Source organism: Nycticebus coucang, chromosome 8 (assembly GCF_027406575.1).
Source record: "Nycticebus coucang isolate mNycCou1 chromosome 8, mNycCou1.pri, whole genome shotgun sequence".
Lineage (NCBI taxonomy): Eukaryota > Metazoa > Chordata > Mammalia > Primates > Lorisidae > Nycticebus > Nycticebus coucang.
The window spans coordinates 60,716,420-60,739,860 of record NC_069787.1 but is presented as its reverse complement, the minus strand read 5'-3'; the positions used below and the strand labels follow the sequence as shown (position 1 = coordinate 60,739,860).

Sequence of the window (23,441 nt, the reverse complement as noted above, 5' to 3'; positions counted from 1 at the left end):
TGATGTCTCTAGTTGGCCATCCTGTCCCCTCCCTGGAGGGGTTCACTGTTTACTTCTTTTGTAGGTGTTTATAAAATGGTGTTAACAAAAATAAATTGGAGGTCACTGTGGATTGGCAGAGGAATGGTTGGGAACTACTCTTTAATTGGTATGGTGTTTCTGTTTGGATGATGAAAGTTCTGAAAATTGGTAGTGGTGATGTTGGTACAACATTGTGAACATACTTAATGCCACTGAATTGTAAAATTAAAAATAGTTAAAATGGTAAATGTTTTGTTGTATATATTTTATAACAAAAAGTCAAGAAAAACAAGAATTAATGATAGTTGTCCCCAGAACCATCACATTTTAGGGAAAACCTTTAGGGATGTGATGGATAGGGGGAGAAAGAAAAGGAAAGAGGATGATGAAGCAAATCCTGGGTATGGATGGAGTAGTAGCTAGCTCCAGGGGCAGTAGGCAGTCTTTGGAGCCGGAAGCGCTGACAAACTTGTTCCCCGTGTGTTGGAAAGTACCTTTTCTTTTCCCCCTTCTTTCTATTTATCATTAACTTTTTAATGAAGAAGAATGGAAAGGAAAAGCCCTCAGGTCATCTGCACACTTCTTAAATGGGGTTACATTCTAGAGGAGTGTTCTTCTAATTCCAGGTTATTGGTTTTTGAGATATTTAATGGTAGACTGCCACAGGTATGAGGGGAGGAGAATTAAACATTCCCACCTACCCTTTCCACTAGACTTCACATCCTTTGGGAGATCTGTCTCTACTAAAATTTTGCTACCAACATTAAAAAAAGAATTAAAGTTAAGTGCATTGTACATAGTAAGTATAAATGTGGTTATTATGAAAATTTTGTTTTAATTATAGAACATGTATATGTGTATGGGGTTGTGATGTAAAAATGTATTCATTACAGTGTAGTGGTTTCTGAAAAGGGAATAGTGTAAAAGATATTGGTGGCTACCTAGAAAGCATATGTCAAAATTTGCACAAAGAGAGCTGGACACGGCGGCTCATGCCTATAATCCTAGCACTTTGGGAGGCTGAGGAGGATGGATTGCCTGAACTCAGGAATTTGAGATCAGCCTGAGCTAGATCGCTAAAAATAGCTGGGTGTTGTGGTGGGTGCTGTAGTCTCAGCTACTCGGGAGGCTGAGGCAAGAGGAACTCTTGATCCCAAGAGATTGAGCTTGCTGTGAGCTATGATGTCATGGCACTCTACCAAAGGAAACAACGTGAGACTCTGTCTCAAACAAACAAAAGCAACAAAAAACCTCCCAAAAAACATTGCACAAAGGGGCTTGGAAAATAAGTCAGCATTTTACCCTTTTTTTAAGATGTTAATCAGACAATCAGGAAGAAAAATTGACCAGGAAAAAGTGACAAGGCTGTTTATCAGCATATGGTGAATAAGCCATGTATAAAGTTAGCGATGGTGGCTTAGAGATGTTAATCTTATTGTAGAACTTTTGTATTAGTGAGAAATAATGTATTAATTGGTTTTACTTATGAACTTTTTCAGTTAGGTTCTTTATGTAATCTGTTTATTAATAGAACACAACACGTAGTAGATTCTAAATAAAACTCTTTAGATTTATATAAATATTATTTATGTTAAAATGTGTGAAAGTTTGATAACATTAGATAAAGAATTATTTAAAATGTTAGCTAGAGACTTTCACATTGTTTTTGATTTTAAAAAATAATTTACTGGTTTCTTTTTAGCTTAAAATCATCCTCATGTTATTTTAGTCCAGAGTAAGCAGGGAATAGTTATTAATAAGATTATACTCTACAGCCAGACAAGACAGAACTGAAATTGTACTTCTACTGACGAGGTAGCGTGGATAAATTTGTGACCTTTTGTGTTTCTATTTCCTCACTGAAATTGCTTCATAGGGTTTTAAATAAAATGAAATGATTTATATAAAATGCCTGGAATTTTTTGCTCAGTAAATGCTTGTTGTTATTAATGTCAGGGCCCTCTTTCTTCACATCTCATTCTTCTAAAGTCTGTAATCTTAAATTGACTTTTTTTTTTTTTAGTTTTGCGATTGTTTGGAAGATTACATTTCTATGATCAAGAACATACTTTGATAGATTTAGAAACCTTGTTTATTGATAAAGTAAAAACAAATGATACATAGTCTCTCTGCTCTAGAAGTATTTCATTTCCTGAAATATTTATCAACAATAAGTGAATTATTCTATCACATTAGCTCTATTAAAGGCATTTTGTATAAACATTACATGAAAGGGAAGACCTGTAATAATCAGTTGTTAACAGTGAATGATTTACAAATTATGTATGCCCTTATTCCTGTGTTTAAGATGATTCTTTCAACTTCAATATTTTGTGGTCTTAAAAAGCTGTAGGAAATATGTTTAATGGTTAAAGATACATCTTTTTAAGTGATTGATCTAGTTGGATTTGTCTTTAGAAGGGACTGACTTTTGTGGATTTGAATGATAAGTCACTGACAGGAGGTCTTTAACATTTTTTTCCCCTCCTAACAGATGTCTTGGCCTGCAGTGACTCCAAATCCCATAATCCTTCCAATTTTCCCCTCTACTAAATAAGTTTCAAAAAAGTGACATTTTTATTATAAGTGATTGACTTAATTCAGGCAAATATTGCAGCTGAGTAAAGACTTCATCTCAGTCAGGAATACTTTGCTATGAATAAAATGTTAGATCCTTTATTTTTACTTTTAAGAATTTATGCATGTTGTTCTCTGTCTCTATACTCAGAATGTTTTTTGTGTAATGAGCTTTTTTGAAGATTGAAAGTTTTTATGCTCTATGTGCTGAAGTGGTACAGTATTTGATACATTCTTTCTTAAATGACATTTAAAAAGTCAGTGAGGATTCATTCAGAAAATACAGTAGAACCTCTGTAGTTGGCCACCTCCCTACAGTGACCACCTCCTTAAGTAATTTTCATAGACCAGACATGTACCACTTGTACATATCAGTACAGTAGGCCTCCCTTCGTAGGTTGACCACCTCCGTATGTTGATACAGATACTTGAGTGGTCAAGTTACAGAGATTCTATTGTGGTAACCACAGCAGTTCTTTTAGCAAAGTAAAGCTAATCCAAGAAGTAGTTATACAGGTAATGGAATTGCTCAGGAGCCAAATGGGAGACTGTGTGATATACAACTCAGGTATTAAACAACAGCCAGAAGCCTCTATGCTACACTTAGGACTGAAAGGAAAATGAGAAAAGGTGATGTTACAATCATTTAGATAGGAGCCACGGTTAAGTGAGGATACTAGAGCCATCGTGGGGGTGTATGATGGGAGCTGAGACATCAGAGGACTGAACCATCTAAAGAGAACTGGAAATATGGCTGAGACAAAGCTTGGATTTGAAAGGATTTAGTTGACTAGCTCAGCAACTACATTGCCAGAGTATGTGATACACTATTATTCATCAGTACACCTGTGCACCTGGGTAGTACAATTAAGGACACTTAAGGGGAAGAAACCTCTTTTTTTTAAATGTTGGAGAGACTTTGCCCCAAACCAATATTAAGATTAGTATTTCAGTTTAGTTCAAACATTTACCGAGTGCCACTATAAGTAAATGAGCTAGAAAGATGGAAGCACTTGATTCTTGGTTTTGCTGTGCTCGTAGTCTATTGGAAGAGATAGTCTGAAAAAAGATAATTTTAATTTCAATAGATAGGCACATTTTTCTAAGGAACCCAAGGGAAAAGCAGTTAACCCAGTCTTCTTGTTTATGGTACTTGAAAATTCAAAGCAATCTAACTTTAAAAGAAAGAACCTACTAAATGCTAATTTGTTTCAAGTTGCATTTGCTTCTTTGGATATATTTATTCTCCTTGGGAAAAAAAGTCAGTACTATAGGGCTTAGAAACAAGAGATAAGTGATGACCTTGCTTTCTAAAAGCAGAAATGAGAACCCCTAATCATAATCTAATAGTCTCTAGTGTGCTGGAAGAGTGCTTTGCTCTCCTGGAACCTGGTGACTACTATGTTACAGAAGTGTGATGGGATGCAGTAATTTCGTAGGAACTTGAAATAAATGTCCTGTGTCCCCTAAGGTAGCTTCTTACATTAAAGAGTGACGGATTTGCAGTTCCTTGGGTGGACTGCAGATTTGTAGTATGATATTTAATTTTACTAAATACATCTTTTAAAATATCCAAATCTTGCATTTGAATAAGATTTATTGCACACATAGATTTTAATGTATATTCTCTGATTTATTCTGATAATGTACATGCGATAGATGTTATTAGTGTTGGTTTCATTCTTTATTTCCTTCCCACCCTTCCTTCATACTTTCTTTTGCACATTTAAGTCTGGATTGTCTTAAACTCTAATGTACTAGAGTTTCTACTGTACTATAGATGAAGCAAGACAGAATTTTTATCCTCAAAGATAGTATAATCTAATGAGAGTCAACAGTATCAAGTCATAATACAAGGAGGGGAAAGATACAAGTTAAATAGAAATACATATAATTACTGTATTGAGGAACTTTAAAGGAAGGAATTAATCTTAATTTATTTTAGAGTTGTTAAAATGTAAACAAACAGTATGTTTTAGATATACTGTGATGTTAGTGATATTAAAATGTAAAAGAAAGTACTGTTTTTACATGTATGACAGACATTTTGTCTAAAATTGACATATATGTCACCATTTGATAGCATTTTATATTTGAGGAAAACTATCTCGAAATAATAAAAGTGTATAGGTCCTCGAAGATGAGGAATTTTGTTAAGTGGACAAAGCTTTAAGAAAAAGCACCCAGCCATGAAAGCTGTGGTATGCTAAAGGAATGATAAATGCTTTTGGGAGACTGACATACAGGGCTCAAGAATGATGTAAGAAGAGGTAACATTAGGTAGGTGTGTTGAATCCATTTTATGGGAAACTTGGAAGATCAAGTGATGGTGAGGTGGAATTTTATTCTGTAGTAAGTAGGAAACTACTGAGGGGTTGTGAAAAGGGGAAAATTTGGTACATTTTAGATTTTGAATTTCTTGACTTGTATTTGGGAATATGGTGTTGTATTGGGGAAGAGATAAATTAAAGAAAGGTAAATTGTGCTTTTTTGAAGTAATGGCTTTATTAATTGAAGGTAAAATGAAGAAAGAGATTATGAAAGTAGAACTGACAGAAATTGGCGACTGGCCCAGTGTGCTGGTGGGGTGGGCGGTAGTGAGGTAGAGATAACAGAGTTGTAGCACCTTCTGTCTGAGAGCAGGTGTACTGAAGTAGGGAGACAAATTTGACTTTTGTGAATAATATGACTTTTTCTGTTATTCATGTAGCAGAAAGTGGGGAAATTCAGGTTTTGAATTTCAGAGGTCAGAGAAGAATAGTCAAGGCTCATGGCAAAGATTTAGGAGGTATCTGTAGATGAGGTTATAATTGAATACATTTTAAGGGATGAAATTATGGAAGATAGTAAAGAGAGAATATTAGAGATCCAGGGAGACCTATCTATATACTCAAAACAGCTTTTTTTGAAATAATAATTCACATGCCAGACAGTTCATCTGTTTAAAAGTGTACAATTCAATGGCTTCCAGCTAGTCACAGAACTGTGCATCCATTGTTACAATCAAACCTTGTAGCACTTAACCATTGCCTTCTCCATTTCTGAAAAAAAGACTTTAATGTTTTGATAAGGATTGCATTGAATCTGTAAATTACTTTGGGTAGTATTGACATCTTAATACTAATAAATCTTCCCTACCCAAGAACATAGGACGTCTTTTTATTTATTTAAGTCTTTAATTTCTTTCAATTATCTTTTGTATTTTTTCAGCGTCCAAATTTTTCACCTCCTTCATTAACTTTATTTCTAGGTCTTTAATTCTTTTATTATTTATTTATGTCTTTTTTTATCCAACAAGAAGCCATAACTTTATTAATGCTAAAAACAGTACAAATTTCAAACCAACTCTGTTGAAATAACAAGAGTCCTGGTTACGTTGTTAGTTCCACAGTAGCATGTACAATATCATTACTGTTCTTCAGAGCTTGGACTACCTCTGCACTGGACACATTTGCTTGTGACATGACCAAATCTGTGTCTTTAACTTCCACACCTGTTTCATCAACCTTTTCCTCCTCTTGTACAGTTGGAGTTTGTGTTTTCTTGAATGTTTGAAACAGCTTCACTGTGAGCTTTGAATTTCTCAGCAGCTGCTAGCTGTGCCTGCTGAGATAAATCCTCCATCTTGGCTTCACCAAAAACTATGTACGTATCTGAAGCTGGGTTCTTGTAAACATCTGGTTTTTGTGATGACAAAGAGGATATTCTTAGATTTCCAGGTAGTGACTTCAGTAACCCCTGTTTTCGAAGACACAGTTTGGATATAGACCTTCGTGCCTCTTTTTCAGTCCCACCCTGTTTTGCTTTACTGACTGGTTCTTCATTGATTTCAGCTGCTGCTGCCAGCTGCGCTTGCTGTGTGGTTGCCTGTGTGGAATCTTGTTCCTCCAGCGCTGGTACTGATTCATTGCTGTCAGCTTCTGTTGTAGACCGTGGCTTGGCCTGAGGCTGTGGCAACTCCTGCTGTGTAGGAGGGATGGTTCCTGGGCATCTTGCTCAAAGACCGTGAAACCAAGATGGCAGCCAAAAGAGCTATGTATTTATTTTTGAGGCAGGGTCTTACTCTGTAGCTCACAGCAGCCTCAAATTCTTGGGCTTATGAATTCCTCTTTCTTCAGCCTCTGGAGTAGCTGGGACTAGAGGTGCCCACACCAAACCCAGTTAGTTTTTTCTATTTTTTTTTTTAATAGAGATGGGGTCTCCCACTTGCTGGTCTTGAACTCCTGAGCTCAAACAATCCACCCGCCTTGGCCTCCTAGAGTGCTAGGATTACAGGTGTGTGCCAGTGCACCTGGCCTATTCTTTTAGATGCTATTGTAAATGGAATAGTTTTCTTAATTTCCTTTGTAGGTCCCTCATTGGAGATATATAGGAACCCAGTTGAGTTTTGTGTGTTGAACTTTGCTGAAATTGTTAGTTCTAATAGCTTTCTTGTGGATTCTTTGGGATTTTCTATAGTAGGATTATTTCATTTGTAAATAGAGACAGTTTTACTTCTTGCTTTTTATTTGGATGCCTTTTATTTGTTTATTTTTTCTTATGTAATTGCTTAGGCTAAAACTTGAGTATATTGTTGAATTACAGTAGTAAAAGTGGGTATCTAATTTTCCTTATTTTAGGGGAGTGCTTTCAGTCTTTCACCATTGAGTATGCTGTTAGCTCTAACTTTTTTATAAGTGTCCTTTATCATGAAGAAGTTCTTTTTAATTTTTTAAGTCTCTTTTTAGATATTTTCAAAAGCATTTTCTACATTATTTGTATGTTTGTTTTTTCTTTTTTCTTTTAGTATTGTAAGGATTGATTTTCTTATGTTTAACATACCTCCTTTCCTGTGATAAATCCCACTTGATCATGGTGTATAATCATTTTAATATGCTGTTCAATTTAGTTTGATAGAATGTTGAGGATGTTTGCATTTATAGTCATAAGGGATAATGGTCTGTTGTTCTCTTTTTGTATAACGTATTTGTTGTAGATATTAGAGAAATGCTGGCTTCATAGAGTGATTTAGCAAATATTCTTTCATCTTTAATTTTTGGGAAAATTTTAAAAATAACTGGTGGTAATTGTTTAAATGTTTGGTAGAATTCACCAGTGAAGCCATCTGTTCCTGGACTTTTCGTGGTTGGAGGTTTTTGATTATTGATATTTTTTAGTTGTTACAGGTTTTTTGAAATTCTTTTACTTTTTCTTGAGTCTGTTTTAATATTTTGTATGTTTCTAGGAATTTGCTCATTTATATAGTTTCTCTAATTTGGTGGCACACAGTTGTTCACAATATGCTCTTATAATCCTTTCTATTTCTATAATGTTGATAGTAATGCTTTCACTTTCATTTATGATTTTAGTTGTGTCCTTTTTGTTACTTTTAACTAAAGGTTTAATTTTTGATATTTTTGAAGAATAAACTTTTGGATTTGCTCCTCTCTATATTGTTTTTCTTTACTTATCTCCACTCTCATCTTGATTAATTTCTTCCTTCCAGCTTTGGGTTTAGTTTATTCTTTTTTTCAATTCTTAAGGTCTAAATTAGGTTATTAACTTAGCATCTTTTAATGTAGCTTGACAGCTATACATGTTCATCTGAACAATGCCTTAATTATATCCAATCAGTTTGGCATGCTGTGTTTTAATTTCTATTTCTCTCTTAATTTCTATTTTCCTTTGCAGTTTCTTCTTTGATCCATTGATTGTTTAAGGCTGTTATTTAATTTGCACATGTTTATGAATTTTCCAGTTTTCTTTATGTTACTGATGATGGCTTTATTCCATTGTGGTCAGAAAAAATACTATGTATGATTTTGGTATTTTTAAATAATTGAGACCTGTTTTGTAGTGGTATATGTGGTCTTTGCTGGAGAATGTTCCGTATGTACCTGAGATCAGTGCATATTTTTCTATGAAGTGTTCTATGTATGTCTTTTAGGTCTAGTCAGTTTGTACTGGTGTTCAAATCTTTTGTTTTCCTGTTGATTTTCTTTCCAGATGTTTTCTTCCTTATTGAAAGTGGGGCACTGAAGTCACCATTTTATTGTATAACTATTTATTTGATTCTGTCACTATTCTTCATTTGCATTTAGTGTAATTACTCATACTTTAAATCACATACTCAATGCCATTTTGTTTTTCATTTTCTATAAATCATAATACCATTTTTGTCTCTATTGTCTCCATATTGTCTTTTGTGTTTGATTTATACAGTGAATCATTTTGATTTCCTTGTCATTTATTTTTGTGTCTTATTTTTAGATATTTTCTTTGTGGTTACTGTGAGGATTGCTATTAAGATCCTAAATTTGTAACAGAATAGTTGAAATTGATACCACCTTAACAACAATGCCATCCATTAGAAAGTAACTCAAAGCCTATGAAGAAAGAAAGATCTCCAGTGATGATAAAACACCTAGGCAAATATAAAGGCCACTATGATTGTATTTTTGGTTTGTAACCTCATTTTTAATGCCTATAGGTTTTTTAAGTAAATACATTAAAAATTTATAAGTCTGTACTATTACACACAATGTAAAAAATGTAATCTATGACAAAGAATATAAGGAAGCAGAGGATAAAGCTGTATAAAAGCAAAGATGTGCATGGACGGCATTTAGAATTAAAGACTCCCTTTAGCATTACTTGTAGGAAAGTTGTGTAGTGGTAATGAACTCTGTTGGCTCTTGTTTATCTGGGAAAGTATTAATTTTTCCCTTATTTTTGAAGGATATGGAATTATTGGTTTATAATTGTATTAGTAATGGTTCTCCAGAGATACAGAACCAATAGGAAATATGGAGATAGATAATGAGATTTTTGACTAGTAATCGGTTCACATGATTATGGAGGCTGAAAAATCCCAAGATCAGTAGTTGGCAACTTAGAGAGTCAGAAGAGCTGATGGTATGGTTTCAATTTCAGGTTTCTCAAGCCTGAAAGCTGCCAGGCTTTAGGCACAGAAGAACTGATGTTTCAGTTTAAGTCTAAAGGGATGAAAAGATTGATGTTTTAACTGAACATTGTCAGGCAGGAGCATTTTACTCTTATTCAACCTTTTTGCTCTATTTAGATTTAAATTGAGTGAATGGATGAGGCCTACCACCTTAGAGAGGGCAGTCTGTTTTACTCAAACTGTTGATTCAGGTGTTAATTTTATCCAAAACATCCTTACAGACACACTTAGAAAATATCTGATCACCCTTGGGCTCAGTCAAGTTGACACATGAAATTATCCATTATGAGTTTTTTTTTTTTTCCCTTTCTCTACTTAAACATGACATTCCACTGGTGCCTGGCTTTCATGGTTTCTAATGAGAAATCAGCTGTTAATCTTACTGAGGATCCCTTGTCCATGATGAGTCTTTTCTCTCATGCTGCTTTCAAGATTATCTCTTTGTCTTGTCTTCAAACAGTTTTATTATAATGCATTTCTGTGTGGGTCACTGAGCTTATCTTAATTGGAGTTGGTTGAGTTTCTTGGATTTGTATATTCATGTCTTCCATCAGATTTAGGAAGATTTTTCATTGTTATTTCTTTAAATATTCTATTTGTCATTTTCCTTCTCTTTGCTTCCTCTGGGACTCCTGTAATATTTGTGTTTGCTTGATGATGTCCAGCAAGTCCCTTAGGTTCTGTTTGCTTTTCTTTATTCATTTGTCTTTCAGACTTGATCATTTCAACTATATTATCTTCAAGTATGCTGATTCTTTTTCTGTGTGCTGAAATCTGCTTTTGAGCCACTTTAGTGAATTTTTTAACTTTAGTAATTGTATTGTTCTAAAGCCTTTGTATGGTAAATCCAATGTCCACACTCCCCCAAGGTCATTCCTGCCAGTATCTTTTGTTTCTTTGGAGGAGCCATATTTTCTTATTTCTTTGTATGCCTTGTGATTTTGTGGTTGACCACTGGATGTATAAATATTATAATGTGGTAACTCTGTAAATCTTATCCTTCCCCTTCTTCATTGTTTGTTGTTTCTTCATTCTTGTTACTTTGGGTATTGAAGTTTGTAACAATCTCTTTTGTTTAGTGATATTCCTAAGCCATTTTTACAAGACTTTATTTCTTGTTATGGTCTGTAAATTCTCTTTTCTTTAGCTTGTGTTCAGATAGTGTTTTGACAGAGACTGCCTTTAATAATGCTAGAAGATAAAACAAACAAAAGCCTAAAACTTTGAACAACAACAACAACAACAACAACAAAATAATAGAAGAATAACCTTCTTAGGGTTCTGTGAGGGGGCATTCCTTCTCTGCTTAGCCAGGCTTGCACTGAGCCTAGGGATTAGTTCTAAGTGCTTGAAGCTTAGAGTCCTCTCAAGTTATTTCTGATGATACATGTTGGTGTCTGCATGGATTATGCCTTCAGGTATTTGCATGGATTCCCCTTTATACTCTCTAATTTATCAAAAAAATTTTTTCTTTTACTTCTGGGCCTTAGGTGTTCTTTTGTATGTTTAGGTAGTAATCATGTCCTGGGCATTTATGGTTCTTTGTTCTGCTTGACAAGCTTTCAATGACTGCTACTTTTCTAGCCTGAGTTCTTAGGTGAAATGGAGAGAGATGAGTATCTTACATCAGTCTTTCAGGTTGCTCCCAGATAGGTTAGAATAGATATATACAATAATTTTCAAATAAGATCTGTTCTGCTCTGTCTGAAAGCAGATACCATGGTACCACACAAGGAAGATGGCCTGTGGCTGGCATTCATGCCATGGAAGAGTTCATGTGTCCAGGGCATGTAAAAATACCACAGAGATTTTAAAGTTTCTCTTCTCTTCCTCTTCTTCTTGTTCTTCTTCCTCTTCTTGTTTTAGAGATGGGGTCTTGTCATGTTCCCAGACTGGCCTCAAACTTCTGAGCTTGAGCAATTCTTCTACTTCAGCCTCTCAAATAGCTGGTACTACAGGTATGTCTAACCACTTTTGGCTCAATGAAATTGCCTCTTTCCTTCCCCTCCTGTCCATTTCCTTCCTTTCCCCTTCCCTCCCATCTCAAACTCCTGGACTCCAGGGATCATCTTGCTTCAGCCTCCTGAGTAGCTGGGACTATAGGCTTCTGCCACAATGCCTGGCTAGTTTTTTCTATTTTTAGTAGAGATAGGTGTGTAGCTTTTGCTCAGGCTGGTCTGGAACTGCTGAGTTCAGGAAGTCCACCCATCTTGGCCTCCTAAAGTACTAGGATCACAGGCATGAGCCACCTTGCTGGCCAAAATTGCCTTTTTCTTGATTCAATGTTTGTTTGGTTGTTGTAAAACATTAACTATTTTCCATAGTTTTGACAAAGTTGGTTCTGACAGTTGCTGCTTGTTTTCTGATGAGTCTGTGGAGATAAGTTGGAAATTCCCTATTTTGCTGTTTTGCTGTCTTCTGTTACAATTTTAACTTGCATTTCTCTAGTGAATAAGTATGTTAAGCATTTTTTTGTGTGTGCTTTTTGGCCATTTGTGTATCTTCTTTGGAGACTTATCTATTCAGATCCTATTTCCATTTTCTAATTGGGTTATATATCTTTATTAAAATTTAAGAGTTCTTTATATATTCTAAATACAAATACTTACTCATATGATTTAGAAACCATTTTCCCCTGTTCTGTGGGTTATCTTTTCTTTTTGTTTAAGTGAATTGTTGTCTTTTGAAAATCACGAACATTTTAAATTGGGGTGATCCCCAACTTATCTATTTTTACTTTTGTTACTTCTAATTTTAGTGATATATTTAAGAACTATATATATATTTAAAGGTTAAACAGAGAAAAATGAATAAGTACAAAAACCTCATAGGTCAGAAAAGAACCAGAAGACTTAGTTCTATCAAGCAAAGAGAGAGTGTTAAGTTGGGTTGTTAATTGCATCATACTCTACAAAGAGTTTTTGATGAAGAACAGGAATGACAGGAGAAACATTAAAAAAGATGTCAGAAATGGTCAGAATTGACTTTTGGTCTTGGAGATGAAGGATAGTGCTTGTAACCAGTGATAAACTGGCATCTGCTATCAAGATGGCAATTGGGTATTTTATTTACTTGTTTGACTTTTAAATGCTGATTACAGGACTCATTGAATGTAGTAAGGTATGGTTAGTTTTTTTTTTTTTTTTTTTGTAGAGACAGAGTTTCACTTTATTGCCCTTGGTAGAGTGCCGTGGCGTCACACAGCTCACAGCAACCTCCAACTCCTGGGTTTAGGTGATTCTCCTGCCTCAGCCTCCCGAGTAACTGGAACTACAGGCGCCCGCCACAACGCCCGGCTATTTTTTGTTGCAGTTTGGCTGGGGCTGGGCTTGAACCCGCCACCCTCGGTATATGGGGCCGGCGCCCTGCTCACTGAGCCACAGGCGCCGCCCCATGGTTAGTTTTCTTATAGTTGCACTCTTTTATACTTTTCACTGTTTTCTGCTGGTGATGGTTATAGATGATTTGTAGGATATCTGCTTAGCTTAAGCCCTCTTACCTGAGAAGTGATAACTCTGGACCAGAGGTGGTCCTTTACAGTTTTGTTTGTAAGAGGGACCCTCTTATTCTCAATCCATGGCTGTTAGGAAGGGCTTCTGTGCTTAATTGGACTAAGCAATTTTTCAACAATTTGAAAATGTTGGATGGAAAAGATGCTAATTTGATTCTGCTAGGCTTTTCTTCTACAAACACATGTAAAATGCAAAAAAATAAAAAATAAAAAGAGACATGTAAAATGGTCTGAGACAGCCATGGTTAGCCTATGGTCATAGAAAAACAATGAGGACTGGTGTATGGAGAGCAAAATGAAAGCCCCTATTATGGGGGTCCCTGAGAGATAAAACAGACTCAGTTCTTGGCAGCATTATAATTCTTGATTTCCAGATTATTGTAAAATTCCATTGTAACTGTTGTTCATCACTTCTGTGAGATACCTTTATTTCTTTTTAATATAAGTTTTCACTTTGGGCTGAGCAACTTGTGTGAGTTTCTGCTGTTGGGACCCAGAACCTTGTTTAAGACAGGGACCATGGAAATGATGATGATTCCACTGATAGAAGGAAGTGAAGAAACAGTTTTCTGTGAGATTATGTAATTTTAACTTGTGATGTTGGGCATTGGCATTCAGAATGGTGGTGATAATTTTTATTGAGGATTTGTGTGCTTGTCTGTGAAATAAATTCAATTAAGCATGTGTTTTACATTGTTCTTTGGCACTGGCTTTCTAATTTTAATAACCTGCCTTTGAAAATAATAAAGTAAAAACAAATTGGCATTGTCTTTTAAAATGGAACATGCACATAACCTATGACACAGTTCCACATCCAGTTAAGTGAGATAACTCTTGGATGGGTGCACCAGGAAATATGTTCAAGAATATTTTGATAAAGCATTTTTTGTAAGAACAAAATCTTATAAATACTCAAATATATATTAATAGGTTGTTATTGAAATGTTATTTAAAAGTGCAATTGAATGCCCTACAACTACACAAGACCATGTTGATTATCTTAGAAACATAATGTATTTTGAAAAAACATACTTCTTCACTGAATGGATTTATTTATTTTTAAAAGATGAGGTCTCACTTTGTTGTCCAGGCTAAAGTGCAGTTTGATGATCATAGCTTGCTGCAGCTGTGGACTCTTGGGTTCAAGTGATACTCTTGCCTCAGCACCCCACTGGTAGCTGGGACCACAGGTATGCACCACCATGCCCAGCTAATTTTTAAAAAACTTTTCTTTTTATGGAGATGGAATCTTGCTATGTTGCCCAGACCTGCATCGAACTCTTGGTCACAAGTGATCCTCTAACCTCAGACCTCCAAAGAACTGGGATCATAGGCATGAGCCATTACGCCTGGCTAGTTTTTCTTTAAATGTAAAACTTTGAAAGAAGTTGAAAACTAAGTAATGTATCATTTAATTATACGTAAATACAGGTTAAAACATTGAGGAAAAGTAAGGATATGATTAAGATAAATTTGTATGAGATAGGGCAGAAGGATAGAATTGGAAAGAACACACTGGGAGCTTGAAGACTGATTATATTCAGCTTCTTAAGTTTAGAGGTAAGTTAATCATGTTCATTTCTATTATGCTTTGTAATATGTATCTATATATAATGCATGTATTCTTTTGCATATGTCAATTACTTTGTGATATAAAGTTAAAAACTTCTATGAATTTTTTGTATAAAAATGCTTTTTTTAACATAAAAATGAAATTTATAAGAAAAAACTCAGCTTTTCTGAACCTGAAATAATCGCTTAATTAAGTGTTCTCTCTCTCTAGACTTCTCTGTTTATTGCCTCAAGGTTTGGGACCTTGAGAGGGTAGTTACTTTGAACTTCTTAATCCTCAAATTAATTTAATAATGCTAAATGCTAGAGATATTGTAATAACGTTTTAAATAACTGTTTTCTGAAGGAGTAATGAATGGAGGCAGTCTTTTTACCCTGTCTTTCTGTTTCATATAAATACCATGTAATTCAACAGGTTTATTCTGTTCTTTCTTATGTATCTAGACTAATCTGTCTCTCAGTTTGTGGAGTCTCTCCTCCATCTGGATGTCAGGCCCCCTCCCCTCCCCACACCTGTACTGTTTCTCAACTGACCTTCCTGTTCGTACTCTTCCTTCTCTTAGTTCATTCTTACTGATACTGGATTAACCTTTCTAAAACGGTACTTTGATCATTGTATAGGTTTTCCAGAAAGCTTTAATTATTCCTTATTACAAAACGTAGTCAGACACCAGGCTGCTGTAGTTTGTTTTTAATTTACTACTCTTTCCATAAGGGTGTAGATAACTGCCCAGACCTTGGGCCTGGTGTCATAAATGAGAGGTGGGAATGGATAGCTTGCCTGGATATTCTTATTGTTCATGCTGTTGATAGCTTTCAGAGTTCCTCCTGGTTCAAATACCTGGCTTTTGGTGTGGACCACTCTCTGAGCAACTGTTTTGCAGCAATTTGTACTAGATTTTTTTTTTAAACTTCGGTAAGATCTTTTCTGTCTTTCTGGTATTCCTTCTAGTTTCTGGTCAGCTTGATTTTCTAGTTTTGTTATGGTTTGAATTATTATCAGTGGAATCATTATCATTTCAGTGTGCTATTAGGCAAAGTCCTTTGGGTGCCAGTAACAGAAAACCATACAAGATTACTTACCCAAAGTGAGGGTTTATATTAACAACATAACAAAGGTATCTCATAGAACTGATAAGCAAGAATTACAATTTATTTTTACAAGGGGCTGAAATCAGAAACTATAAATTTTGTATCTAATTTCTGTGGATTTGGTGTGGCAAGGGGAAGGCAGAGTGTATGTTTACATCTTAATTTGGTTTGTCTCTATTTTTATATTCATTTTGCTAAATAGATTCTTTTACACATAGGGGATTTGGTAATAGGATTCCCATTGTGTTAATGTCCAGTTGTACAGGTCTAGTCTCTTTTAAACCAGCAATTAAAAGTGTTAAGAGTGATGAATCTTCCATAAGTGATGGTATCGGTCAAAATATTTCAAGTGACTTATTTAAAACTCTTTGTATACTCTTGAAAGTTTCATTAAGAAATGTGGATCAAGTATCATAATTTTAAAGCTTCCAGGGAAAATAATTTTTATAAAGTTAGAATTTATTTCTTATATTGATACTAATATGCACGTATGCCAAGATACAAGGGCCTATTGAAAGAAAGAGAAAGAAAGAAAAGAAAGAGAAAGGAAGGCAGGAAGGAAAGAAAAGAAAGAGAGAAAAAAAGAGAGAGAGAGGGGTGGCGCCTGTGGCTCAGTGAGTAGGGCGACGGCCCCATATGCCGAGGGTGGCGGTTCTGACCCAGCCCTGGCCAAACTGCAACAAAAAATAGCCGGGCGTTGTGGCGGGCGCCTGTAGTCCCAGCTACTCGGGAGGCTGAGGCAAGAGAATCGCTTAAGCCCAGGAGTTGGAGGTTGCTGTGAGCTGTGTGAGGACACGGCACTCTACCGAGGGCCATAAAGTGAGAATCTGTCTCTACAAAAAAAAAAAAAAAAAAAAAAAGAGAGAGAGAGAAAGAAAGAAAGAGGAGGGAAGGGAGGGAAGGGAAGGAGGAATTTAGCTTAGGGTTTTCATATTATAATTTCTTAGAAGTGCTACCTGTTTACCAGTTACTTTTTTTTTCTTTCCTTGACAGAATCTCACTATGTTGCCCTCTGTAGAGTACTGTGTTGTCACAGCTCACAGCCACCTCATACTCTTGGGCTCAAGCGATTCTTCTGCCTCAGCCTCCCAAGTAGCTGGGACTACAGGGGCTTGCCACAATGCCCGGTTTTTTCGTCGTCGTCGTCGTTGTCATTGTTGTTTAGCAGGCCCAGGCTATGTTTGAACCCACCAACCCCAGTGCATGTGGCTGGCGCCCTAACCACTTAGCTATGGGCGCCAAGCCTCTTGGGGAATTTTTGGCAATACCTGGAGACATTTTGGGTGTCACGCTTCAGGACTATTCTTGGCAACTAGTGGGTAGAGGCCAGGGATGCTGCTAAATATCCTACAATTTAGAGGACATGATCCCATAATAAAGAACTATCAACTTGAAATGTCAGGGATGCTGAGGTTTAGAAACCCTATTTTTTTTTTTTTGTAGAGACAGAGTCTCACTTTACTGCCCTCGGTAGAGTGCCATGACGTCACATGGCTCACAGCAACCTCCAACTTTGGGCTTGCCCAATTCTCTTGTCTCAGCCTCCCGAGCAGCTGGGACTACAGGTGCCTGCCACAACGCCTGGCTACTTTTTGGTTGCAGTTTGGCTGAGGCCGGGTTTGAACCTGCTACCCTTGGTATATGGGGCCGCTGCCCTACTCATTGAGCCACAGGTGCCACCCTAGAAACCCTATTTTAGAGAAACTCTTACATGTGAACAGAAACTTGTTCAAAGGTACTTGTTAAAACATTGAAATTGTGAAAAATTAAAAATAAACTAAATGGCCAACAGGAGGAATGGAAAATAAAGTGTTCTATGCATATATGATTCAGCATATATAGTACAGTAGTTGAATGAAATAGATATATCACTATAGCTCAAAAATGATGTTGAATTGAAAGAAGCAAGTACTTTCAGTATGATCCCATTTTATGAAATTAAAAAATATACAAAATATAATATAGGAAATGAATTAGGAGGCTGCATACCAATTTTTTCTTTTTTTAATATATATTTTTTCTTTATTAAATCATTCTGTGTAGGTTAATGCATTTATGGGGTAAAATGTGCTGATTTGATATACAATGTGGAATGCTTAAATCTAACTGGTTAACATAATCATCTCCTTGCTTATTTGTTGTGCTAAGACATTTATACTCTATTCTTAATTGTTTTGAAATGTGTCATTCATTATGCACATTAGTAGTTGCTATAAGGAGGTGAATAAAGAGGAATGACACTGGTGGTAGCAAATAGTGGACTTCAACTTTATCTCTAGTTGTTCTTTTGTATATATACATAAAGTATACCAAATATGGTTTCATATTTATGTGAATTTGAATGTATAAAGTGAATATCAGGTAAAAATTCTGATTGGTGAGAAGATGGACATTGTACTATTACTGTCTTTTCTTATAGTTCTACAATTTCTCAACAAGAAAACGCTCATCCATGAATTTTTCATAGTACTCAGTATCAATACTGTAACATAATTAATTATTTGTGTGTGTGTGTGTTTCTTTTGTCAGTTCTTCCTGTCCAGGAAGTTAATTTGGCTTCCTATGGAGAGAAATATAATTATTTTAATGTATTTATTATTTAGTTTATGTTTGTAATTGTGAAGAAGCTATATTTACTGGTATTGACCATTAAATTTGTGCTTACTTCACAAAGATGAAACCCATCATAAAGAACTCTGACCAATTGTTTATTTTGTTTTTTGTGATTTTTGTATATTAGAATAATGGGGTCTTCAGCAAAAACATGAAATATTTCTCCTATTTAGACATTTTTTTGCATTGATTTTTTGTTAGAGTATTTAATTATTTAATTTAATTATAGTATTTTAAGTAATCTTTTCAGTAACTATTCAGGAAATTAAATTTAGGTGTCTAAGTGATACTAGGAACTTATATATTTTAAAATCTTAACTAACATTTTTCTGAATATGTTACACTTAACTATGAAATTTCATAAATGATATTTAAGAGAAATGGATATAATGTCATAGTCAATTTTTTTTGAGAACACAAGGATCAGTTTGTATATGGGCTAAATCTATTGATGGTAAAAAAAAAAAAGGGGGTTAATAGTGCACAACCTGTAATTTTTTTTCTTAAGGTGATAATAAAAATAAGTATCTCAAACACAGTGTAATTAAAAGTTATAATAACTATTCATGATATCTTTGAATTTAAATTATCTCAAATTAAGTAACTTAGATTAAAATTGCATTTTAATTATATAGTTTTATAATTTTTAAACAAAAAGCATTTACCAAAAATTATTCCAAAGTTTAGAAAACTCACTAATTTAAATTTAAAAACTTAAGATAACCTTTGGTTAATGATTTTTATTTGTCCTTGTTAGAGAGTAACTTAAATATAAAAATAATAACATATCTTTTTACATGTAAATGTCAGTCCAATCAAAAGATGACTGAAAGTTAATGACTTTACTTAAAAAAGATACAGGTCTTAAAATTTTAGATTAGATCTAATATTTTGTTAAAGGATTTTATACAAATTATAAGAATGACTTAATTATAAAATTCATAGAGATAATTTAAATTCTGAATATTTAATTTAATATAATTTAAGCTCAAACATATAATTATGCATAGTTGTAGCTTATAACAATATAGAATTTGAAATAAGTCATATAACCCTCATAGATAATTTTTATATTATAATTAGGTGAAAACAAGGCATGAATTAATATCTCCGTTTGATATTCTGACTAGTATTTGCAATTTAATACTAGAATTAATCCTTTATTGCTGAAAAGGAGTTGTCTATAATATGATTATCAGTTATTCTATTACACAATATGTAATATACCTTTTGATCACTTAAGAAATAAATGTTGCATAAAGAATTTTAAAAGAACATTTCAAGGGCAGCAACTGTTGCTCAAAGGAGTAGGGCGCCGGCCCCATATGCCGGAGGTGGCGTGTTCAAACCCAGCCCCAGCCAAAAACTGCAAAAAAAAAAAAAGAAAAGAACATTTCACTAGTAAGGTGTGTGTGTGTATATAAAGATAGAGTTGGTATTTCAGTGAATTCAGTGTTTTTGGGAGACAATAGCTGATTTAACCTAGGAATGTATTATTCATAGATTAGTTTTCCTTTGAGTGTAAAATTTGTGCTCTTACAACAAAGGCACAAAGTCCTGGTTTGAGCAGAGGGGCAAGACCCAACTTTTTTTTCTATGCTAGACATTGCAAGAGAAACAGTTGTCTTGGGCCACACATTAAATACACAAACACTAACAACAGCTGAGTAATGGGAAAAGGTCATAGCATACTTTCTGTGATATCCAACACCACAGATAAGCAAAAAAATTCTACACAAAATCAGCATGCAGCCTGGGGGCTGCAAGTTGGATCTCCCTAGCTCAACTCTTTTTAGAGCTGGATAAGGGAAGAAGTATAAGTGTAAATATGGTACATTTTCTTTTCAAGTGTGAATTTTAATAAGATAATATTTTGTGAGAAAGGAATTAACATAATTATGTCAAAATGATAGACTCTTTGTGTAAGAAAATTGATTAGTGTGTAGCAGTTTGGGGTTCTAGTCCCAGACTCCCATATGTATGAATTCCATGTCTATTGAGATACTTATTAAGGATGTTTAGACAGGCACGGTTGTGGTTCTCTGTCTTATGATCTTATGATCTTATTCTTCTCCTATCAGGGATTTTAGTTGTTAGAGTTTCCCTCTAATAAGCCCATATCCTCTTTTCACAGCTGAAGAGAAACTACTACCCCACTCCCCCCATAATTTCAAGATATATACAGATGTTATGATAAATAAGTCTGGCTTTGTGGCTTGATTTTATGGATGAATTTAAAAAATATCTTTGCCATTTGCTTATATTTAAAAATCTATTTTTAAAGAACATTAATTTTTAGTTTATCTTAAAAATTTGTTTACTCACTTTGATATTTTAAGTAGGTATCAGTGAAAGTGAAAACATCTTTTTAAATTTTCATTTATATGGATTTGGGGGACATACGTATATTTGTTATGTGGATATTTCATAAATGGTGAAGTATGGGCTTTTTGTGTAACCCTCACCTGATTAGTGTTTTTAGTACCCATTAGGTTATTTCTTACCCCAAACTTCCCTTCTACCCTCCTGAGTCTTCAATGTCTATTATTCTACTCTCTATACTGATAATCTGCTCATTATTTAGATCCAACTTATAAATATAAATGAGAACATATGTATTTGTCTACATTATTTTACTTAAGATAGTGGCCTCTAGCTGACCACAGTGTCTCTCATCTGTAATTCCAGCACTTTGGGAGGTTGAGGAAAGATGATTGCTTGAGACCAGGAGTTCAAGACCAATCTGTGCAACATAGCAAGACCTCATCTCTATAAAAGACAAGAAAAATTAGCTGGATTTGGTACCATGCACCTGTAGTTCCAGTTACTTGGGAAGCTGAGGCAGGAGGATCGCTGATACCCAGGAGCATGGCTACTATGAGTTATGAAAGCTCCACTGTACTCCAGCCTGGTTGACAGAGCAAGACTCTGCCTCTAAAAAGAACAAAAAAGGATAATGGCTTTCAGTTCCATTTATGCTGTTGCAAAACATGATGCCATTTCTTTTTTATGGATATGTACTATTCTGTGGTATGTACATACCAAATTTTGGTTGTTTTCAACTTTTTAATAATGGCCACTCTGGTGTGAGATGGTATTTCATTGTGTTTTTATTTTGCATTTCTGTGATGATTACTGATGAGCATTTTTTCATATATTCACCATTTTTATATTTCCCTTTGCTAAATGTTCTGCTAAATATCATCTGCCCACTTTTTAATGGTATTATTTATTTTCTACTTTGTAAGCGTGTAGTTATTCATAATATTTTGGATGATCTTTATTTCTGAGTGCATGTCCCTTTCAGGAAATAGTGAATGAACCAATCCCTGTCCCTCTGACTCTTTAAAATCCCCATCCGCCATAGCCCACATGTGGCTTTCTTCCCAGTCAGGAATTTCACCCCACCTGCACTCCAGTGGAATAAAAGTCACATTGATTGCACAGAGCTGGGACTTTGTTTTCCTTTTGTCTTGTGTCTTGGAATAATCTTTCATCTTTGGGTCCGGAACCTCTCACTTTTTGCTTTGTTGATCTTTTTTTGGGGGGAGGGGGTCTCACTTTCATTTAGTCATGCTGTGAACTTTGTTGTTTGTTCTGTTAGCTTTCAATTTGGTCAGTTTGCATTTTTGGTTACTTGAAGTACCATGTTATATTTTTAATTTGTGATCTTTCTCTTTTTTTGATGTAGCCATTTATCTCTGCTTTGATGTATCCCAGAAGTTTCAATTTATTGTATCTCTATTTTCATTTCTTTCAGTTTTTTAAAATTTCTAATTGATTTCATCATTGACCCATCATTTAGGAACAAGGTGTTTAATTTCCATTGTTTTGAGAGTTCATCTTAAAATTGATTTTTGTTTGTTTGTATTTTCACGTCTGAGAAAATATTTACTTGTTATGATTTTGATGATTTTTTTTTTTTTCCAGTTTTTGGCTGGAGCCAGGCTTGAACCCACCACCTCTGGTTTATGGGGCCGGCGCCCCACTCCTTTGAGCCACAGGTGCCTCCCATGATTTTGATTTCTTAAAAAAATTTATTGAGGTTTGTTCTGTGGCTTATTAGATGGTCTATCTTGGAAAATGTTTCATACCTCAATGAGAAGACTGTTGGGTCAGGTGCAGTGGCTCACACCTGTAATCCCAGCACTTGGGAGTCCGAGGCGGGTGGATTGCCTGAGCTCACAGGTTCGAGACCAACCTGAGCAAGACCGAGACCCCATCTCTTAAAATAGCAGGGTGTTGTGGCGGGCTCCTTGTAGTTCTAGCTACTTGGGAGGCTGAGGCTAGAAAATCCCCTATGCCCAGGAGTTTGAAGTTGCTATGAGCTATGATGTAATGGCACTCTACCAGGGGTGACAAAGTGAGACTCAATCTCAAAAAAAAGACTGTTTATTCTATAGCTCATGGGTAGAATGTTCTGTAAATTTCTGTTAGAGTTCAATTTAAGTTCAGGGTTTGTTGATTTTCTGTCTAGTCTTGTAAGTGAGGTGTTTAAGTCCACCACATTGCGCTGTTGTCAGTACTTAGATCTTATAGTATTTGTTTTCAGAATCTCAATGCTTTGAGTGCTAATATATTGAAGATTCTTATATTTTCTTATTGAATTAATCCCTTTATCATTATATAGTGATCTTTGTCTTTTTTAAAAAACCACTTTTGGGTGGTGCCTGTGGCACCGGCCCCATATACTGGAGGAAGTGGTGGGTTCAAACTCGGCCCCAACCAACAAATGCAAAAAAACAAAACAAAACAAAACAAAAAAACCATGTTTACTTTAAAATCTGTTTTAGCTAAGCATAGCTACTCCTGCTTACTTTTGGTTTCTTTTTGTGTGAAATGTAATTTTCCACACCTTTACCTTGAGTCCGTAAAAACCTTTATCAGTTATGGGTGTTTTCTATACATAGCATATTTTTGGATTCTGTTTTTTTTTTAATACATTAGCCAATAAATACTCCATTTGTATTTATTCCATTTATGTTCAAAATTACTGATATATATATGTTTCTTTTTCTGTAATAATGTTTTTTTTTTTTTTCCTAGTTGCTTTGTAGTGTAAATTGTGTAATTGTTTTATAAGACCTGTGGATTTTAAGCTTTTTTTTTTTT

The 23,441-nt window shown here is 34.9% G+C and overlaps 1 protein-coding gene and 1 pseudogene across 21 annotated transcripts in view; one reads left to right on the top strand and one right to left on the bottom strand.

Annotated features, from left to right (window-relative positions):
- TBC1D5 (TBC1 domain family member 5) overlaps window positions 1–23,441 on the top strand; it is a 584,642-nt gene that overhangs the window by 37,075 nt on the left and 524,126 nt on the right. The gene's annotated exons all lie outside the window — the stretch shown is intronic.
- LOC128591342 (nascent polypeptide-associated complex subunit alpha-like) lies at window positions 5,970–7,451 on the bottom strand (annotated as a pseudogene).